The sequence below is a fragment of the Oryctolagus cuniculus genome, chromosome X, assembly GCF_051225735.1.
Source record: "Oryctolagus cuniculus isolate XC-2025 breed Fujian yellow rabbit chromosome X, ASM5122573v1, whole genome shotgun sequence".
NCBI classification, from domain to species: Eukaryota; Metazoa; Chordata; class Mammalia; order Lagomorpha; family Leporidae; genus Oryctolagus; species Oryctolagus cuniculus.
In genome coordinates this window covers 29,533,325-29,554,932 of record NC_142888.1, presented here as the reverse complement: position 1 = coordinate 29,554,932, position 21,608 = coordinate 29,533,325, and the positions used below count along the sequence as shown (strand labels likewise).

The 21,608-nt window shown below is 44.8% G+C and overlaps 1 long non-coding RNA gene across 2 annotated transcripts in view; it reads right to left on the bottom strand.

The window, feature by feature from the left end:
• The window catches only part of LOC149119588 (uncharacterized), a 56,512-nt gene that overhangs the window by 5,114 nt on the left and 29,790 nt on the right, over positions 1-21,608 (bottom strand). The window contains exon 3 of one of the 2 annotated variants that reach the window (XR_016227637.1): positions 15,763-16,384. The exons of the other annotated variant lie outside the window; for it this stretch is intronic. This is a non-coding gene — a long non-coding RNA (uncharacterized LOC149119588). Of the gene's footprint in view, positions 1-15,762; positions 16,385-21,608 lie in introns of those variants that run through there. 2 annotated transcript variants of the gene reach the window in all.

The following is a 21,608-nucleotide window of genomic DNA, read 5'->3' as shown; positions in this document are numbered from 1 at the left end:
CAGGTTATGGTTGCCTACACCAAGGGACTTCTCAAGTCAACCAGTGTTGCTTTGTAGATTACATACAAAGCTGTAATAAAATGAGTAAGCGCAAAACCTCATGTCACACAGAAAGACTAATGGGAGCAGTGTGGGCCCTGGACTGGAGAGAACAATTCCATGGGGCCCGCTCGGTCCCTTGAAAGCTCCCTTAGCAGAGGAGCCTCTGGTCGTGTCCATTTGTCTCCACTGAATCCTTGGCTTTTGCAGCAATGTTTCTGGTTGTCATGACGACCAGCTGTGGGATGATAAATCTGGATACTGAGCAGCTTCTCCAGTTCAGTCATTAAAAGCTAACATATATTTTAGTGATTTTGATGAGTTTCCTGATTGATGTGGACAAATCTGGCAGTAATTAACTTGACCGCTTAGTTATCAACCTGAGGGTGATCAAAGAATCAGGAAAAAAGGTGCTAGAGGTGGGTTTGTCCAACTTCTTCTTTCTCCCAATCTCAGCCCCGAAGGGGAACGTGATGCACTAGCCACCTGGCTAGAATGTGATGAAACTGGGATGAGCCTCCCAAGCCACAGTTTGCCCCCTTTCTCTGCCACCTAGTCAACCCATTGCCTCAACTCTATTCACACAAATAAAACAAAGCCATTTAAAAAAGAAAAACTCTGGGTTTTTTTTTCCAACAGAAGTTAATTCCCCAAAGACATATCTTAATTAAGCTAGCATAAGAAAAATAGCAGCAATAACTATAAAAATGATGCAAGATAAATACGGGCATTCTTTGTAGCTTAATTTATTATGACTTTAAAAGGGTTGCTAAAGCTTGCCTTGCTTCTGTGAAACATAGTGCATTTTTGCAATTCCCCTCAGTTATAAATTAATATAGGCCATTAGGGATGAGGCTAATGGTGGATGAAGACTTTCTCATGGGGAATACTAGCACCTGAGAAAATGAACGGCTGTGGTCTACCGACCCCCAACCAGTCCTACGAATGACACACTTGTCACAAAACTGGTCCCCTAAGAGGTATATTCATTTCTAATAAATTAACCTGACCGTGGTTTTTTTTTTTCCTTTTCTCAGTAAGCATGTTCCTCGGGTTGCTTTACCCAGAGGAGTTTTGGTGTAGATATCAAGGAGTTGCGGTAGATCAAGCTTAAGCCAGTCTGTGGGAATTCCTTATACTGACACGTGGTCCTTCCTTTTTGGAAAGTCCAAGCTCATAGTCAAGAGATTATGTGTTAACAAGAAGAGAAGCAAACATATTTGCAGACTGGTAAGCTATTATCAGCATATCTGAAAGTTTTCCCTTCAGAAATGTAAGAACGCCTAAGAATCTTTTGAATTCTCAGTGTAGCAAAGTAAAATCTAGAGAGTTTTAGGAAAAGCAGGCATTCGATGGAACAATATATCAGAGCTCCCCCCCCACCCCCCAATAATCGAGGTTGCCCAGTGAAGCTTGAGGGAGCTCAGAGCTTAGTAACTCATTGGAGGAAGCCTTGGATAAAAGACAAACCATGTGCCCCTATAAATATCTGGTTAGAAATACAACCACTTTGAAAAACCAAGTCCAAGTCTCATATTTGTGATGACTTTGTGAACTCAGAAAAGCAAGACAGGATGCCTGAGGACTGAAGGCATGTGCTGTCTCCCTGCGTCGTCTCCAGCCAAGCCACACCTGTGTGAGCTGCTGGTTTCCAATCCCCCTTCTCACCCCCGCTCTTCCTCCCAAGTTGGGCGTCACTGTCCTTAGGACTTTTTGTTCAGGAGACTTAAATGTTTAATTTTGCCTTTCCTCACCTAGGAAAATAAACACGGCCTCTCCTCGTGTGAACGCTAGTACTCAATGCCTGCAATAAATTCACGTAGAAGGACGAGCGTGCATCTGGCATTAGGGAATGTGATTTATTGCAGCAGGCCTGGGCGCCCAAACACGCCTGCACACCCGCATGGGCGGAAGAGAAACCATAAATGATTGGAAGTGGAGTGGGTCCTTGGAGAACAGCGTGGTGACAGACAGGCAGCTGTGGGCAGCGTGTCACATGGAGTGATCATCTGGGCTGCCCAGAGTGATCCTGTGAGCACGAAGGAGCTGCCATTTGGAATATTTGCCAGCGACTGCAAGGTCAGTTGGATTTTTCTCACTTTGCTTCAGGGAAGGAGTAATGAGCACTAAGCAATGAACTTGGAAATCTCAGTAATGGCTCAGTGGACCCAAGCTCAGTCCACTCCAGAGGTGAGGCTGACGAAGACTGGAAAGAAAGCAGAAAATTGGTTTACCATAAATTTGATTTTTCCCCTAGAAAAGGACAATGGTTTCCCCGAAGGAATCTCCCTTTTACCAGAACAACTGATACAGCTTTCAGAAAGTGGCATTGGGGCATAAGGAAGCCGGCAGGTCACCGTTCATGACCCCGAGGAACACAGGCCTGGTATCTTTCAGGGGGAACTCAGTATGATTATTCCCAGGTGGGGCAGAGAACAGGTACAACGGTGCCCGTTCCTTCAAATTCATTGCAGCTTTTGTATTTGGTCATGCTGGAAGTTGGTTATTGCAGGAACAATGATTAAATAGGAAACAGCTTCAATATTACCTGAGAAGATATAAAGTGTGAAATTTAGTATATCTAGAATCATGACTACTAAGGTTAATACTTTTCTCCTCTGTATTCACAGTGTCTTTGAATGGATTCTTATATAGAAAAGAAGCTCAGGGGCAGCACTGTGGCACAGCAGGTAAAGCCAGCGCCTGTGGCACCAGCTTCCCATATGGGTGCCAGTTTGAGACCCGGCTGCTCCACTTCTGATCCAGCTCTCTGCTATGGCCTGGGAAAGCAGTAGAAGATGACCCAAGTCCTTGGGCCCCTGCACCCGCATGGGAGACCTGGAGGAAGCTCCTGGCTTCAGATTAGTCCAGCTGCAGCCATTGTGACCATCTGGGGAGTGAACCAGAGAGAGGAAGACCTCTCTCTCTCTCTCTCTCTCTCTCTCTCCCTTTTCCTCTACCTCTACCTCTCTTCGTAACTCTGCCTTTGAAATAAATAAAAATAAATCTTTTTTTTAAAGAAGAAAAACTAGAGCCTTGGAGGTAACTTCCTAAGTTAACTGCCCAAGTTCACCAAAAGTGGTAGAGCTGGACTTCAAGTGCAGGCAGTCTCACACTGAGGTCTAGGCAAGCTTAGCAGCAGAGACCACACAAGTTAGGGGACCCCAGAGGGCCCTGAGGTTTTTTTTAAGATTTAGTTAATTTTTTGAAAGGCAGAGAGAGAGAGTGTGTGTGTGTTACAGAGAGAGTGAGAAAATCTATCTTCCTATCTGCTGGTTCACTCCTCAAATGGTTGCAACAGCCAGGACTAGGCCAGGCTAAAGCCAGGAGCCTGGAACTGCATCCAGATCGCCCATGTGGGTGGCAGGGGCCCAAGCACTTGGGCCATCTTCCACTGCTTTCCGAGGTGCATTAGCAGGCAGCTGGATCAGAAGTGGAGTAGCCAGGACTTGAACCAGTGCCCCAAAATGGGATGCCCACATCACAAGTGGCAGCTTAATCTGCTGCAGCGCAACACCAGCCCTGTCCCTGAGGTTTAGAGTACTCAGAAAATGTCTTAAACAGCAAGTGGGATCCCAGTTGGTTCACAACATAGAAAAGCAGGGGGAAAGATACCACAGAAAGAAACCAAATGGGCTGAGGTAGGGCTGAGGGCCACTCAGGCACTATGCTTTCCCCCCTTGTCAGGTGCACGCTGGGCTGTTCTACGCACCATCTCTCTTAATCCCTCTCAGGAGCATGGGGATCATCTAGAGGTAAATTCTCAGCCTCCTTATTACTCGCTGGGCAGCATTTTCCCCAGAGGAGCCCTCGCTCCCTCTTGCAGCACTCTTCTTTCCAGTCAGAACCCTTGCCTTCTGGAGTTGCTTTCCCAGATCTGACCATTCCTTCTCACTCCTCCTTCTCAGCGCCGTGACTCCCAATTATTGGAGTATCACAGGCCTCAGTTCTTGGACTGTTTCTCTTCCTTCTAATTTTTTTAAAGATCCATTTATGTCTTTGAAAGGGAGAGAGAGAGAGAGAGAGAGAGAGAGAGAGAGAGAGAGAGGTCTTCTATCTGCTGGTTCACTCCCCCAAACGGCTGCAACGAAGTCAGGAGCCTGGGACTCCATCTGGGTCTCCCACACGGGTGCAGGGACCAAGAATTTGGACCATCTTCCACCACTTTCCCAGGGCTATCAACAGGGAGCTGGATCAGCAGCAGAGCATCCAGAACTCGAACCAGCGCTCTGTTAGAGGATGCTGGGGTCGCAGGGGCAGGCTTAACCTGCTGCACCAGAATGCCGGCCCCTCTCTTCTGTTTTCTATCTAAACCCTTCTTTGGTGATGATCTTATTCACACACACACACACACACACACACCTCTGAGCACTATCATGACCAGCCAGGATGTAGTAAGCGTGCTTAGTCTCTCTCTGCCACCAATTACATCTGAAAGCACAAGACAGAATATTCAAAGTGGGGCTGGCCCTGTGGCACATTAGGTTAAAGCCCTGGCCTACAGTGCTGGCATCCCAGATGGGCACCACTTCAAGTCCCAGCTGCTCCACTTCCGATCAAGCTCTCTGCTACGGCCTGGGAAAGCAGTAGAAGATGGCCCAAGTCCTTGGGCCCCTGTACTTGCTTGGGAGACCTGGAAGAAACTCCTGGCTTTGGATCAGCTCAGCTCTGGCTGTTGCGGTCATGTGGGGAGTGAACAAGCGCATGGAAGACCTCTGTCTCTCTCTTTCTCTGTCTCTCTTTCTCTCTGCCTCTACCTTTCTCTGTAACTTTTTCAAATAAATTTTTAAAAAATCTTTAAAAAAAAGAATACCCGAAGTAACTACCTAAGGATTCCAAGAAGTAAAAACTAGACGGGAAGCCACAACTTGAAGAAGGACCAGTCCCAATGGGACTGCTGTTTCTTTTATTCATCTTGTACCTCCTGCCTTGATGTGAATGTGGCCTGGTGGCCTGAGTCACAGAACTTTGACATAGGGACGGGCACCCAAAACTCCACTAGAAATCCCCACTTGTTCTGATAAGAGGACAGAGAGACACAGAGTTCAGGTGTATTCCCCTTTTTTTTCCTTTCTTCTTCTTTTTCTCTCCTGGTTTAGTCCTGAGGCCATTCTCAGTTGCAGATACACACTGCTGTGATGACCATGTCGGTGGTGGTTCTGGTGCATAAAACTTGTCTCTATGACTAGTCCAACTGGGAAAAGGAGTCCTGTGTGTGAAGAGTGTGGAGGAAAGCTCTATCATTTTATCTGTCTTTTCTATCCCCGATTTACCCTAAGGATGGCTCCAGTGATGCAGAACTATCTGATAGAACAGTCAAGGGGAAGGATTAAAACTGTGAGCAAAACCCATCTTTCTGGCCAAATGAATTGGAAGAGGGGGACCTTGGGAGCCAGAGTATGGAGAAAAATGTCAGAGAGGAAGGAGCTGGAAAGGGAATCCTCCTAATTCTGTGTATGCCCTGACACAAGTCCTGTGCTCACCACAAGTCAGATGTGTGGACCAGAGGAAGCACAGTGAAGTCTTAGAGAACTGAGCTATGACAGGAGTGGTTTACCCCAAGTCCCATACAAACTCTTGAGTACCATGTAGACTGGGACAATACAAACAATGGCATTCAATCCTGAAATGACATTTGAACCACTGCCCACAGCAAGTGAGACAAAATTTGTGGTCTTAACCTAACCATACTGATTTCCTGCTAAAACAAATAAATCTTCTGACTTTCTCAAGAGGATTTTACAGGACCTCATCTCACCACATAATAGTCAATACATCCAGAATGCAATCTAAAATGACTGACTAGCACAGCAAAGAAAATGATCAACAGAGGGAAGAGACAACCTACAGAGTGGGAGAAAATATTGCAAGCCATACATCCGACAAAGGGTTAATATCCAGACTATAAAAATGACTGAGTTCAATAGCATGCATGCATGCACACACACACACACACACACCAGGTAATCCAATTAAAAAAGGGGACATTTCTCAAAGGAAGACATACAGGTACATGAAAAACTGCTCAATATCACTAATCATCACAGAAGCACAAATCAAAACTACAATGAGCTACCACGTCACCCCAGTTAGATTGTCTACTATGGAAAAGACAAAAGAACAACTGTTGGTGAGGATGGGGGAAAAAAAGGAATACTTGCATATGACTGGTGATCCAACAATCCCACTACTGGATATAAATCTAAGGAAAATGAAATCAATCTGTCAAAGAGACATGTACACTCCCATGTCCAACTACACTCCCATGTCTACTGTAGCACTACTCACAACAGGCAGGAAGTGGAAATAACCCAATGATCCACTGATGAATGAGTAAAGAAAATGGGGTACATATGCACAATGGAATACTATTTAGTCATAAACATGAATGAAAACTTGTCATTCACAACAATGTGCATGGAACTAGAGAACGTTATGTTACATGAAAGAAGCCAAGCACAGAAAGACAAGCACTGCATGATCTCACTCATACATGCAGTCTGACAAAAAGGTGAACTCATAGAAATTAAAAGTATAATGGTGGTTACCAGTTGCTAGAAAGTGAAGGAGGAAGAGAGGGAGGGGAAATGTTAATGGGTGCTAAATTATAGATAGGAATAAGAAGTTCTACAGTTCTATTTTTTTTTAAATTATTTATTTATTTGAAAGTCAGAGTTACACAGAGAGAGAAGGAGAAGCAGAGAGAGAAGTCTTCCATCCACTGGTTTACTCCCCAATTGGCCACAATGGCTGGAGCTGCAACAATCCAAAGCCAGGAGCCAGGAGCTTCTTCCAGGTCTCCCACATGGGTGCAGGGGCCCAAGGACTTGGGCCATCTTCTACTGCTTTCGCAGGCCATAGCAGAGAGCTGGATCAAAAGTGGACAGCCAGAACTTGAACTTGTGCCCATATGGGATGCCAGTACCGCAGGTGGTGGCTTTATCTGCTACGCCACAGCACCAGCCCCTCTAGGGTTCTATTGTAAGTAAGGTGTCTATAATGTAAATATACTGTATGTTTCTCCATTTAAAAAAACCTAGAAGATAAAATCTTGAATGTTTTCACCATACAGAAATGTTAAAAGTTAAAGGAGATAGATATATTTAAGTATTAGTAGATGGATATGTTAACCTTGATTGGACGTTACACAATGTATATGTGTACCAAAACATCACATGGGGCAATCTTTAAATAAAAAAAGAAACATCACATAGTATCCCATAAATATTCATAATTATTACATATCTGTTAAAGTTTCTAAAGATGCATTTATTTATTTGAAAGGCAGAGAGAGAGAGAGAGAGAGAGAGAGAGAGAAGAATCTTCCATCTGTTGGTTCACTCCCCAAATGACTACAATGGCTAGAGCTGGGCCAAGCCAAATCCAGGAGCCAGAACTCCATCCAGGTCTCCCACATGGGCGCAGGGGCCCAAGCACTTCGGCTATCTTCCATTGCTTTCTCAGACACATTATTAGCAGGGATCTGGATAGGAAGTGGAACATCCAGGACTCAAACAAGTGCTCATATGGAATTCCTGCTTTATAGGTGGTGGGGTTAACCTGCTGTGCCACAATGCTGGCCCTCAAATTTTCAAAATTATTTATTTGAAAGTCAGAGAGAGAAAAATAGTGAGAGAGAGGGAGAGAAAGACTCACACACACACACACACACACACACCTTCCATCTGCTGTTTCATTCTCAAATACCTGCAACAGCCAGAGTTGGGCCAGGTTGAAGTCAGGAGCTCGTAACTCAATCCAGATCTCCCATAGGAGTGACAAGGACCCAACTACTTGAATCATCACATGTTGCCTGCCAGGATATGCATTTGCAAGAAGCTGGATGGCTGGCACCGCAGCTCAATAGGCTAATCCTCTGCTTGCGGCGCCGGCACACCGGGTTCTAGTCTCGGTCGGGGCGCCGGTTCTGTCCCGGTTGCCCCTCTTCCAGGCCAGCTCTCTGCTGGGCTCGGGAGTGCAGTGGAGGATGGCCCAAGTGCTTGGGCCCTGCACCCCATGGGAGACCAGGAGAAGCACCTGGCTCCTGGCTTCGGATCAGCGCGGTGCGCCGGCCACAGCGGCCACTGGGGGGTGAACCAACGGAAGGAAGACCTTTCTCTCTGTCTCTCTCTATCACTGTCCACTCTGCCTGTCAAAAAGAAGAAGAAGAAGAAGAAGAAGAAGAAGAAGAAGAAGAAGAAGAAGAAGAAGAAGAAGCAGTAGCAGCAGCAGCAGCTGGAATTAGGAGCAGAGCTGAGACTTGAACCCAGGTCTGCTGATGTGGAGTGCGGGCATCTCAAGTGACATCTTAACTACTGCACCACTCACTCTTGTAAGAAATTATTTTAAATGAAAACCAAAATAACCACACTAATAAAATTATCCACCAAATGGTGTACTAGGAAAATTGGGTCAGTTCTCAAAAGACAATAAATAGATGTAAACACTGTGATGATCGAGATGTTGGAATTAGCAAAAACTTTAAAACAGGTATCACAACCATGTTCCATGAGCTAAGGGTGAACTTTCTTGATTTTTTTTTTCGGTTTATGTATTTATTTGAAAGGCAGAATGACAGACAGAGAGAAATCTTGCATCTGCTGGTTCACTCCCCAAATACCTAAAACAGCCAGGGCTGGGCCAGGCCGAAGCCAGGAGCCAGGAATTCTTTCTGGGTCTCCCTCATGGGCAGCAGGCACTCAAGTACTTGGGCCATCATCTGCTTCTTTCCAGGCACATTTGCAGGGAGCTAGATTGGAAACATTGTAGCCAGTACTTGAACCAGCATTCCAATATGGGATGCAGATGTCTCACACAGTTACTTAACCTGCTGTGAACCAACGGTGGCCCACGAGTGAACATTTTTTAAATTAAAATTTCAAAATTGAAATTTAAAGCTTTAACTATAGTAATAGAAACTATCAAAAGAGCCAAATGGAATTTTCAGGGCTGAAAAGTAGAAATTAAAAAATGAAAACAACACAAAATGGGATCCGCAGCAGGATGGAGAGGATAGATAAAAAAGCACTTGAAAATAGATCAATAGAAATTTTCCAATTTGAAGAACTAAGAGAAAAGAAGTTTTTTAACAAAGAGAAAGAAAGCAGAGACTGAAAAAGGATAACTGAGCTTTAACAAGTGGTGCTGGAATAATTGGATACCCACTGTGACCTCAATGCCTGTGTCTCCCTGAAATTCCTATGCAGAAATGTAACCCTCAAGATGACAGCATCAGAAGATGGGGCCTTTGGGAGGTGGTGACTAGGTCATGAGGAGATCTGAAGAATGGGATTAGTGTCCTTATTAAAGATGCCAGCATCCCATATTGGAGTGCTGGTTTGAGTCCCAGCTGCTCTGCATCTGATCCAGCTCCCCGCTAACACATCTGGAAAGGCAGCAGAAGATGGCCCAAGTCCCTGGGCCCCTGCACCTGCGTGGGAGACCTAGAAGAAGCTCATGGCTCCTGGCTTTGGCCTGGCCCAGCCCTGATCATTTGGGGAGTGAACCAGGGGTGGAAGAATCTCTCTCTGTCTCTCTCTCTCTTCCTCTCTCTCTCTCTCTCTCTGTCTCTGTCTCTCTCTCTTGCACTCTCTCTGCCTTTCAAGTAAAAATAAAATAAATGCTTTTTTTAAAAAAATAAAAAGGTCTCAGAATGCTACTCGGTGTCCCTTCCACCATGTGGGGACACAGTAAGCAGGTGCTGCCTTTGAAGAACAAGGCCTCACCAGACACTGAATCAAGGCTAGCACCTTGATCTTGGACTTTCCAGCCTCCGGAGGGGTATTTTGTCATAGCAGCCTGAATGGACTAAGACAACACCTGTCGCTCCCCCTTTTCACGGAGGAACGACACTAAACCCTGCCTAGGCTTCATATCCGAGTCACGGCACCATTATGTCGCTCCCCCTCTTCGTGGAGGAATGACACAGGACCCTGCGCTGTTCTTTTGTCTGCTTGGCCCTTCCCGGGTTTGCTGCTGGTTCTTCCCGGGTTGGCTACCATCCCTTCCACCTCCGTGGAAGGGCGGTTCCCCCTGCCACTTTCCCCACTTCCGCGGGGGAGCGGCACACCGCCAGCCGGCTCTCTCGGGGGCTGCTCAGGTGTTCCTCTTAGATGTTCCTGGTGCATGTTGTCTCTCTCCTCCTTTATAGTCCTCTTCCACCAATCCCAACTCTGCTACCCACACGCCGAGTACGCTGCTCTCCTCCAATCAGGAGCAGGTCCTGCTGTTTATTGGTTGAACTGGAGGCAGCTGTGTAGAAGCTGTTTCCTCCTCTCCCAGCGCCATATTGTGGGAGAGCAGATGCATAGAATAAGTCTTAATTCCAGTAACTTAGTCTAGTCCGAGTTGCTCCCAGTTGCTCCCCACAAACACCCACATACAAAAAATTGTACCTAGATTATACCTTGTCTTACACAAAAATTAGCTCAAAATGGCTCACTGACCTAAGTGTAAAACCTAAATCTATAGACTTTTAAAATAAAATAAAGAAGATATTCGTGACCTTGAATTAAGCAACAATTTCTTGGCTACAATACCAAAAACATGATTTGTTAAAGAAAAAGAAAAACAAAACAAAGAGATAAACTGGGATTCATCAAAATTTAAAACACTGGCTCTGCCAAAAACACTTTTAAAAGAATAAAAAGGCAAGCTACAGGCTTGGAGAATGTATTTACAAATCACATATCTGACAAAGGACATTTAAGCAGACTCTATAAAGAATTTTCCATCATCAACAGAATAATAAAAGCAAATAACCCAATATAAAATGGGTAAGGATTTGAATGGGTACTTCACAAAAGAAGCTATTTGGATGGAAAATAAGCATATGAAAAGATGCTCAACATCATTAGTCATTAGGGCTAGACAAATGAAAACTACAGTCAGATACTCCTGTAAGTCTACAAGGGCAATTCACTAAGTTTATGGAAGAATGAAATGAAAAGCTAAATTTCGAGGCAGAACATTTTTAAACCCATGTTTACTTTTTCATCATATGCATTTCCATGCACTTTTTGAAGGCCCCTCATATAAAATAAATAAATATTTGACCTTGCTGGTGTAAACACAAAACCGTATGGCTACTTTGAAAGAGTATGGCATGGGGCCGGTGCTGTGGCATAGCTGGTAAAACCACCGCCTGCAGTGCCGGCATCCCATATGGATGCCGGCTCGAGTCTCGGCTGCTCTTCTTCCAATCCAACTCTCTGCTATGGGAAAGATGACCCAAGTTTTTGGGCCCCTGCACCTGCCTGGGAGACCCAATAGAAGCTCCTGGTTTCGGATCGGCGCAGCTCTGGCCACTGTGGTCATTTGGGGAGTGAACCAGTGGATGGAAGACCTCTCTCTCTCTCTCTCTCTGCCTCTGCCTCTGTAATTCTGCCTTTCAAATAAATAAATAAATAAATCTTTTTAAATAAAAAGAGTATGGCACACACTTATCAGCTGATTCAGCCCTCCCACTCTGAGATAGATAACCAAGAAAATTGAAAACTTTTGTTCACACAAGAACCTGCACATGGATGTTTATATCAGCTTTATCATAATTGCTAACGAGTGGAGACAACCCAGATGTTCTTCAGTGAGTGAATAGGCGAGCAGAGTGTGATACAGCCTTACAGTGGAATAGGACTCAGCCAAAAGAGTAATGAACTATTGATAAGCACAAGAAGATGATTTCATGTCAGATCTTTTATGCTGACTGAAAGAAGCCAGATTCCAAATGCTACAGACTATATGCTTTTATTTATATGACATTCTGGGAAAAGACAAAAACTTATGGACTGAAAATAGATTAGTGATTGCCAAGGGCTGGAGACGTGGAGACAGATGGATTACAAGAGGGAGTTTTTTCAGATGATGGAACAATTCTGTGTCATGATCGTTGTGGTTGTTACATGACTCTATGCATCTTCCAAATCTCATAAAACTATAAAATAAAAAGTGAATTTTGGGGCTGGCACTGTGGTGCAGTAGGTTAATCCTCTGCCTGCAGCGCCGGCATCCCATATGGGCACTGGTTCTAGTCCTGGCTGCTCCTCTTCCAATCCAGCTCTCTGCTGTGGCCTGGGAAAGCAGTAGAAGATGGCCCAAGTCCTTGGGCCCCTGCACCTGTGTGGGAGATGGGAAGAAGATCCTGGCTCCTGGCTTCAGATTGGCCCAACTCCGGCCATTGCGGCCATTTGGGGAGTGAACCAATGGACGGACAACCTTTCTCTCCCTCTCACTGTCTGTAACTCTACCTCTCAAATAAATAAATAAAATTTTTAAAGTAAATTTTGCTGTAAGCTTAAAATAAAATTTAGAAATTCTTCCAGATTTGCATCTCCAGAATCAGACATCTCCCCCTCAATCAGATATCTGCCCATCTGATATCTGTACTTGAGTGCTATTAAGGGTCTTAAACCTAACCTGTAGGAAACCAAACTCCTGATCTTTCTCCCAAACCTGCCACATTGATAGCCTTGCCCATCTCAGTTCACTGCAGCTCCATTTTTCTGCTTGCTCAGGCCATGATGCTTGGAATCATCCTTGACCGCCCTCTTTATCTTACATCCCAAATCTAGTCCATTGTAAATCCACTTGCCTCTGTGCCTTAGAAACATACTCAGAATCTCACCACTTCTACCTCCTGTCAGCCTGGCCCTAGCCATCATCATTTCAAAATAGCTTATTCATTTAGACACGTGGCTTGCATTAGACATGAAGATGCAGCCCCACCTGCCTGTTCCAGAAAGGGCTGAGTCTACTTGAGCTGCAGAAAGCCCATCATTCCCTCCCACCCAAATACACAGGCCTGCCTGCTCTTTCCCAAGCAGGAAGGCAAAAAAAAAAAAAAACATGCCTCAGGACCTTTGCATCTGCCATTGTCTCAACTTAACCCTCTTCCCTTAGACACCCTCCAAAGTGGTCTCCTAGGACTGCCATGGCAAATTCCCACAAGCTTTGTGGCTTAAAGCATGAGAAATTGACTCTCTCAGGGTTCTGGAGGCCAGAAATCCAGAAAGTCACACTCATGGGGTGTGCACATATCATGGAAGCATTATTCAACACGTGACAGCCTCTTAGCTCACTTCTTCCCTTCCTTCAGCTCTTTCCTTAGAAGATGCCACCTCACTGTGTGACTCACCCACCCCTTCCCCCTTATTATGGGGAATCTTTGGAGTGGGTGATCAGCCTAGTGGTTTAGAGGTCTGTGTTCCACATTGGAGTTACCTGGGTTCCGTCCTTGGCTCTGACTGCTCACTCCAGTTTTCTGCCAACACAGGCCCTGGAAAGTCACAATGATGGTCCAAGTAATTGGGCTCCTGCCACCCACTGGGGAGACCCAGATTGAGCTTCCAGCTACTAGCTCCATCCCTGGCTCAGTCCTGGTCATTTTGGGCATTTGCGGAGTGAACCAGCTGATGGGATCTCTCTGTCTCTCTTTATCTCTGAATATAGAATTAAAAAAATAAATAAATAAAATGAAATGGAAATTTCCTAGCCCATCCTGCCTCCCTGCTTAATTTGTCCCCATGGCATTTAGCGCTATCTGCCAAGCTGTACATTTTACTTATTTATTTTTATTATTGCACGAAGCCCGCCATTAGAGTTGGAAGTGTTTGTGTGTGTGTGTCTATGACACTCATGGATGTATCCTAGGATACTGCCCAGTGCAGAGGTCATGCAAAATGAGAGGTGAGCCCCATTTTATGGGTGCTTAAGCAATCATGGAGAGGGTAAGTAATTTGTCCAGGTGTGACATACAAACCAAGTTCTCTGTCATCAAATTCCATGCTCCTACGCTGTAACATGCCATCCTGGCTGGAGAACACACCTCTGTTGGACCAGGACACCCCTCCGCTGTGTACCTGACTTCTATGGATGCCTATTGTTTCAGGGTTGAAGAGACATCGAATGGACTTCCTCCCCTCAGACTTGGGACACATGAGACCCTTCTTGGATCTAAACGTTTTTCCTCTGCTCTTCATTTCACTCGATCACATTCCCTGTGAAAGTTGTTTTCCGTTGGAACTAGCTTAAACCTTCCCCCACGGCAGTGAAGGTTATTCCTCCTTGTGTCCAGAGTGGCGAGAGGGAGCAGCTGCTCTCCAATCCCCTTGTGTTTGGAGATTATTATCAAGTCACCCTGTGGGCATGGCTGGTCCAGACAAAACACGCCAGACAAGTTCCTTTAGCTTTCTCCAGAAATCTCATTTTATTGTCTCCCTCCTGCTCCCTTCTCCCCTTCCCTGCAATGGGTCTCTGATAAAATGTAAAATGCAGGATGAGATTTTTGGCTTGTAGCATGCACTGCCCCTAGGTGATATTCTATAAATAATGAATGGAACAGAACAGCATGTTTTAAAATGCATGTTTTGGCACAAACTCAATGGGTGGTGTTGGCACTTGCTAACCTAGCAAATAAATGCATTTTCCCTGGCAAGGCATGCCTGGCTCCAGCTCTTAATGCCTATTTTCTGGGCATCTTAGTCACAAACTGCACTTTCATAAACAAGCGACAGAGAACACTCAGCGCGACAAGGGAGAGGCAGGTAATTCTCCCACTTAATTCATGGGCAGGGAGACAGAGGCAGGGAGGGACTGCGCCCCTTCAGGAGGGACAGATAGCCGGGGACTTCTCATCCTGAGTCACACTGATTCATAGAACTGCAGAGCCAAAGGCATTTGCTCATTCCATCATGCTCTGCAAAGCAAGGCCAGATAAAAATCCAAGCTGATGTTTGGATGGACATTATTCTGCTCTCTGTGGGCCAGATTCTCAGCCTCTGAAGCTTTGTGGCGATGTGTGTGGAGCTCATCTCGTGCTACTTGATGGGATTTCTATAATAGGAGAAGCTTAAGCCAAATTCTCAACCAATATAACTGTGAATTCCCATAGAATTACGTAAGTTGAGAATCTGGCCTATGTGTATATGCATGTATATAACTCGCATTATTTTATGAGGTCAATTTAACTGTAGAGATGACCATAAAAGTCCCTCCATTACATTACTTTCTTTTGGAGGGATCATGATCTTAGACTAGGATCCCATAATGAAATAAATGGGAAAATACGTGTGTGTATGTGTAAACATATATGTGTATGTATGCACACACATGGAAAATGTGTGTTTTCATGGTTTTGAAAATTTATGCACCAAAGTAAATTTATTTTTCATTCTGGTTTTCCATAAACTATTTGAAGTATCCTTGTATCTATACAGGATTATGTACAAGAATAAAGAAAGTTCATGTTATTTGAATCCATTGGGTACAATTGTGGTTTTTGTTTTATTTTAATTTTCTTTCTGTCTGTCCAGAAAGTTTTGTTTTCTCCCATTATTTTGTTTGATTGAAATATGGTGACCCCATTTTTGGACAGTTCTAATCAATCCTGGACAGATGAGCTCTTCAAATTGTTGGGAAAGCGCTTGAGAATTCCATTCAGGAAGTTCCAAACACTAGAGCAATTTAGAGTTGGCTGTCGCTGCCTCCCCCAGCGCAGGTGGCTTTTATCTTTATTATGGATTGTTCAATGAAACATTTTGGTCATTTCAGTTTATTTTCAATGTAACGTCTAAACCTGTAAAGAATAAATGCCATATGTGCAAGAGGGAATAACAGCAGAAAGGGAGACATGGAAACTTTCACCTTCCCCTTCCAGCCATTGGTTCTGGGCCAGCCCAAGTCTGCATTGGCAGAACATACCAGCCTTTCAATGAATGCCATTTCTCATGTTCTGTAAAGAAGCTTGGTGGTCTTGGGCCGGTGGCTCTATGTGAGCAACCGTCTACTTCACTAGCCCGAGCTCCGCAGTGAGCACCAGACTCCATGGCACAAGTGCTACAGAGTGGTTGGACTCCAGCAGAGACCATCTTCCATGTCCCAGACTCAGGCTCCCGCTGCTGATGGTATTGGCCTGTCCAAGACATAATTGCCTCTTGTTATGCTTCCCTTTCTTTTCCTCAAAGTCTCCTCATTTTATGCTGTAACAGTGGCAGCGCACTTGCAGAAGGAACCCGGATGGAGGCTCGGGCATGGGCTGCAGCATATACCCCAAACAAGGAAGCAGAGTTGAGACATATTTCTCCTGCTTCCTTATTTGCAAATAATGTTAATGATAACGATAAGCCTTTTTCTCCTCAAAAGATCAGTTTCACATGGCCTGACAGGACGGCAGGCCAGGGGGACGTTTATCAGTGGCTCTTCACTGCCTCTTCTCTGGGTTTCCTCTGTAGAGAATGCGGATGATGTTGGTTCTCTGTGGTTTCAAGCTTCTCTCACATTCCAAAGGCATTTCATTCAGCCAATTACTGAGCAGATTCCACCTTCTCCAGTCCTTGCGTTGGGCACCAAGCTGACAGAAGAAATTCAGGTCTTCAGAAACTCACAAGTGAGTGAGATAGGGGGTAGGGGTGGAGAGGGGCGAGGCCACGCCCAGCTCCTGGCATATTGCTGGGCAGCAATGGGGAGGCAGTGAGAGACAGCTTGGGGCCAGGGCAGAGATCCAGCGGAGAGGAAGTAGCCAGGACTGAAAACCTTGGAAGCTGAGTAAGACTTTGTCAGGAAGTGGGGATGGGAAAGGGAGTGAATGTTCCAGGCTGAGGAAACCCCATGTACAAAAGCACAAAATCGTAAAGTAGGTACTTCCAGCACAAGGAAGGCACTTCACAAAGCTCATGGAAAATGGAATTCAAAGATAAGTTTATTTTGGTGTGAAAACGCTTTGAAATTCACACCTATGAGGTGGTCTTCAAGAATGTTCATGTAAATGTATATTATGGAAAAACTGCATAGGTTTCCAAAAATTTCACACCAAAATAAACTCATGTTTTGATTCCATTTTTCCATAAACTTTTTGAAGTGCCCTCATATGTGTATGGTTTCGGAGAACCCCCTCAGTGGCTCCTCTCAGCCATTCAACTAAAAGGCAAATTGTATCTACAAAGCCCATTAGTTAGCTGGTGTTTCTCAGCCATGAGATTCTTTCATTATTTCCCTTCTCCTTGACCTTCACCACAAACATTCTTAACCACAAGGGCCAGACTTCTCATATTCTTGTGTATTTGCATGTGCTAATTGAATCACCTTTTTCCTGCTCCTTTTTCTGGCCAACTTTCTCTCATTCTTAAGGACTTTCTCCCTGATAATTCTTTGTCTCCTCACTAGAGGTGGCATCTCCCTCGTGATTATTTTCATGGCCCCTTGTACCCAGATGCACAGTATTGTCACTGCTGAACACCTTTGAGAAGGAACTAGGCCCCTCAGCTCTGTATCTAAAGCACCTAGCAAGCTGTCTAATGCTGGGGAGGAAAAAAATTCTTCTATGCCCTTTTATGTTATTTTGTGGGGGCATGCAAATTGAACTGACAACAGATTAGCAAGAAAGAAAAATAGATTTAATTATACACAGATACTCACATGGGAGTTCCCAAAGAAATATGACTCAAAGAAGTGTCAGAGTTTGGGACTTATATACCATCTTAACCATCTTAATAAGGGGTGAGGAGGGATAGAGGGACACTTCTGGGAGAACAAGCAACTTAGGAAAAACAAATGGACTCTTGGGAGAATAGATGGGAGCTGTGATAGCTTTATAAGAAGGTCATTTCTTCTTCTGACTTGTGTTGACTTCTCCTCTTTGGTGAGGGGAGTCAATCTTCCCGGGTTGTAAAACTCTGCGGGGGTGGGGGGTGGGGGGGAGGGGGTGGGATTTATGACAGTTGAATTCTTCTGGGAGGTTCTGCTTTCAGAAAGATAAGGGAAGTTCAGAAAAAAAAAGCCTCTTCCTGCAGCTGGTGATTCTCAAATGTCTTGAGTTCAAATTAACCCGCATGCCCTTGTAGCATATTCCATATACGATTCACCAGCATGTAGTGGATGCTCCAAAAAACATTTGATGAACAAATAAAGCATTCTCAGATGTTGCAGGCATTTGGGGAATGAACCAGCAAATGGGGGATCTCTCTCTCTCTCTCTCTCTCTCTCTGTGTGTGTGTTTCAAATAAATAAAATAGCACTTTTTAAAAAAAAAAAGTTTAAAAGTATTCCAAACCTGCACCCCTTTCCATGAAAAGGATGGAAGACCTCTCTCGCTGCTTCCTCTTGAAGAAAAGCACTCTCATTGGATATTTGCCCAGAAGCTAAACTCAGGATTCAGCCTTGACTTCCCTCTTGTGCCGTCTCCAGCCCATTCGCTGTTCTGGTCAGCTGTGTCTCCAAGACGTAAGAGCCCATCCACTTCTCCTCTACCATCCCTTCATCTCAGGCATCTCCCAGCGGCATAACTGCAAGAGCCTTTTAATGTGTCTCTCCCAACTTCCACAGCCGTCTCTGCATGATCAACCACCCATCCAGAAGTCAGAGCGGTCTTCCTTCTGAGTAAATCTTCCCCCTCGGATTCCCCCAGAAAATAGAATCTGTGGTCAACCTTATTATTAGATTAGGATGTGCAATCTCAAGAAGTCGCAGTGAGGGACCAAGGAAGTGACACAAGGAGGTGAGCCAATGGGGGGCACATTGCTGAGCAAGTCACGAGTCAATGTCTCTCTCTCTCTCTCTTTTTTTTTTTCCACAGGCAGAGTGGACAGTGAGAGAGAGTGGCTGCTCCACTTCTGATCCAGCTCTCTGCTGTGGCCTGGGAAAGCAGTGGAGGATGGCCCAAGTCCTTGGGCCCCTGCACCTGCCTGGGAGACCCAATAGAAGCTCCTGGCTCCTAGCTTCAGATCAGCCCAGTTCCGGCCATTGTGGCCATTTGGGGAGTGAACCAGTGGATGGAAGACCTCTCTTTCTCTGTTTCGGCCTCTCTGTAACTATGCCTTTCAACTAAATACATAAATCTTTTTAAAAAAGATACATTTTGGCCCAGGTGCTTGGGCCTCTGCACCCATGTGGGAGGCCCAGATGAAGCTCCTGGCTCCCTGCTTCAGATTGGCTCAGCTCTGGTGGGTGGGGCCATCTGGGAACTGAACCAGCAGGTAGAAGATCTTTCTTTGTCTCTCCCTCTCAGTGTCTATAATTCTCTCTCTCAAATAAATAAATAAAATCTTTTTTAAAAAGATATGTTTATTTTGGTGCAAAAAAATTTGAAATAACACAGATGGGGGCCTTCAAAAGGTTCATGGAAAATGTGCATTATGAAAAATGATGCATGGATTTCAAACATTTTTTGGACCCAAGTAAAATTATGCTTTTTAAAATTTTTATTTTTAATTTGAAAGCCAGAGAGAGAAGGAGAGTGATCTTCCACCATTGGGCTCTCTTCCCGAATGCCCACAACAACCAGGGCTGGGCCAGACTGAAGCCAGGAACTGGGAACTCATTCCTGGTCCCCCACATGGATGGCAGGGAACAAAGGATGTGAGCTATCACCTTCTATCTCCCAGGGTGAGCATTAGCAGGGAGCTGAGATCGGGAGTAGAGCTAGGACTTGAACCTAGGCACTCCAGTATGGGCTGCAGGCATTCCCAGTGGCATCTTAAACACTATGCCAAACACTTACCCCAAACTTATGTTTGAATTACATTTTCCCTTGAACTTAAAAAAAAAGATTTATTTATTTATTTGAAAGGCAGAGAGTAAGAGACAGAGAGATCTTTTTATTTGCTGGTTCACTCCTCAAATGGCCCTAACAGACAGTGCTGGGCCAGGCCAAAGCCATGAGATCCATCAGGGTTTCCCACGTGTGTGGCAGGGACTAACATACTTCAGCCATCATCTGCAGCTTCTCAGGTGCATTAGCAGGAAGCTGGGTCTGAAACAGAATAGCTGGGACTCAACCTGGCATTCCAGTATGGGATGCTAGCATCCCAAGTGGTGGCTTAACCTGCTGTACCACAATGCCAGCCTCTCCATGGACTTTAAAAAAGAGAGAGATTTATTTATTTATTTGAAAGACAGAAAGGGACACACGCACAAACACACACACACACACACACACACACAGAGTACTTCCATCTTTCCATCTTCTGGTTCATTCTCCAAATGACCACAACAGCTGAGGACGTTATGCTCAGTGAAATTAGCCAGTCACAAAAGGACAAATATAGTAATGATTCCACTTGTGCGGGTGCCTAGAGTGGCCAGACTCATAAAGACAGAAAAACGCAATGGTAGTTGCTAGAGGTTGGGCGGGTGGGTGGAGGGGGTGAAGGGAAATGGGTGATTCGCATTCAATGACTGTAGAATTTCAGTCTTGTAAGATAAAGAGTTCTGGAGTTCGGTTGTACAACAATGTGAATGTACTTAACCCTACTGAACTGTACACTTTAAAATGGTTAAGATGGTAAATTGTATGTATAGGTATCTTACCAAAAACAAAATTTCTTTTAAAATGGCTGCAATAATATTTCTGGGCCCATGTTTGTATCCATGCCCCATCCTGAACATGAGCAGACCTGGGAAGTTTGGCTATCAGAAGCCACTATACCAAAGAGAACACATGAAGAGACCACATAGAGAAAGAGAGAAAGGCCCAAGGAGCTCCAGCTGTCCCAGATTCCAGCCCTTAAAGTCTTTCCATCACCAAACACCAGGCATATGAGTGAGTGAGCCTTGGGGGACTCCAGCCCCTAGTCTTTGAGCTGCCGCAGTTGATGATGGGTAGAACAGATGTAAATTGTCTCCTCTGACCCCTGCCCATGTTATAGATTTGCACACAAAACAAATGTTGTTCTTAGGGTGACCAATTTGTCCTGGTTTGCCTGGGTCTTTTCCTGGTTTAACACCAAAAATCTTACATCCAAGGAATTCTTTAAGTGCTAGGCAAGCAGGGTGGTTGGTATAGGGGTTGAATTGCATACCCCCAAAATTCATGTTGAATTCTTAACCCACAGTACCTCAAAGTATGACTGCATTTGGAGACAGGGACTTTAAAGAGGTAATGAAATTAAAAATGAGGTCATTGGGGTAGGCCCTAATCCAGTATGATGGGTGTCCTTATCATAAAAGGCTATTAGGAGAAAGACACAAACCAAGAGACAACTACACAGTGAGAAGGAAATGAGCTACAAGCCAAGAAGAGAAATTCTGAAGAAACCTATTCTGTCAATACTTTGATCTTGAACTTGCAGCCTCAATACCATGGGGAAATCAACTTCTGTTGTTTAAGCCATCCAGTCTGTGGTATCTGCTATGACAACCCAAACAGACTAATATATTTGGTCTCGGTTAAGGACTGAATGTGAGTATACCCCCAAAATTCATATGTTGAAGTCCTAACTCCAAATGTGATGGTATTTGAAGGTAGAGCCTCTGGCTTACAAGAGGCCATGAAAGTGGGACCCTCTTGATGGGATTCAGGCCTTTATAACAATCGCTCTGCAGGTACACCAAAGAAAGGTCATGTGAGGACACAGTGGAAACAGAGCCCTCACCAAGAACCAGATCTGCCAACATCCTTGTCTTAGACTTTCCAGCCTCAGAACTGCGAAAAATACATGTCTACTGTTCAAGCCTTTCAATCTATTGCATTTGTTATAGCAGCCCAAACTAAGATGGTTGTTCCTGTGTCAGGATGTTAAGTTCTGGGGTGGTTTATTATACAATAGTCAATAACAAGTCCAACTGATGGTGAACTCTCT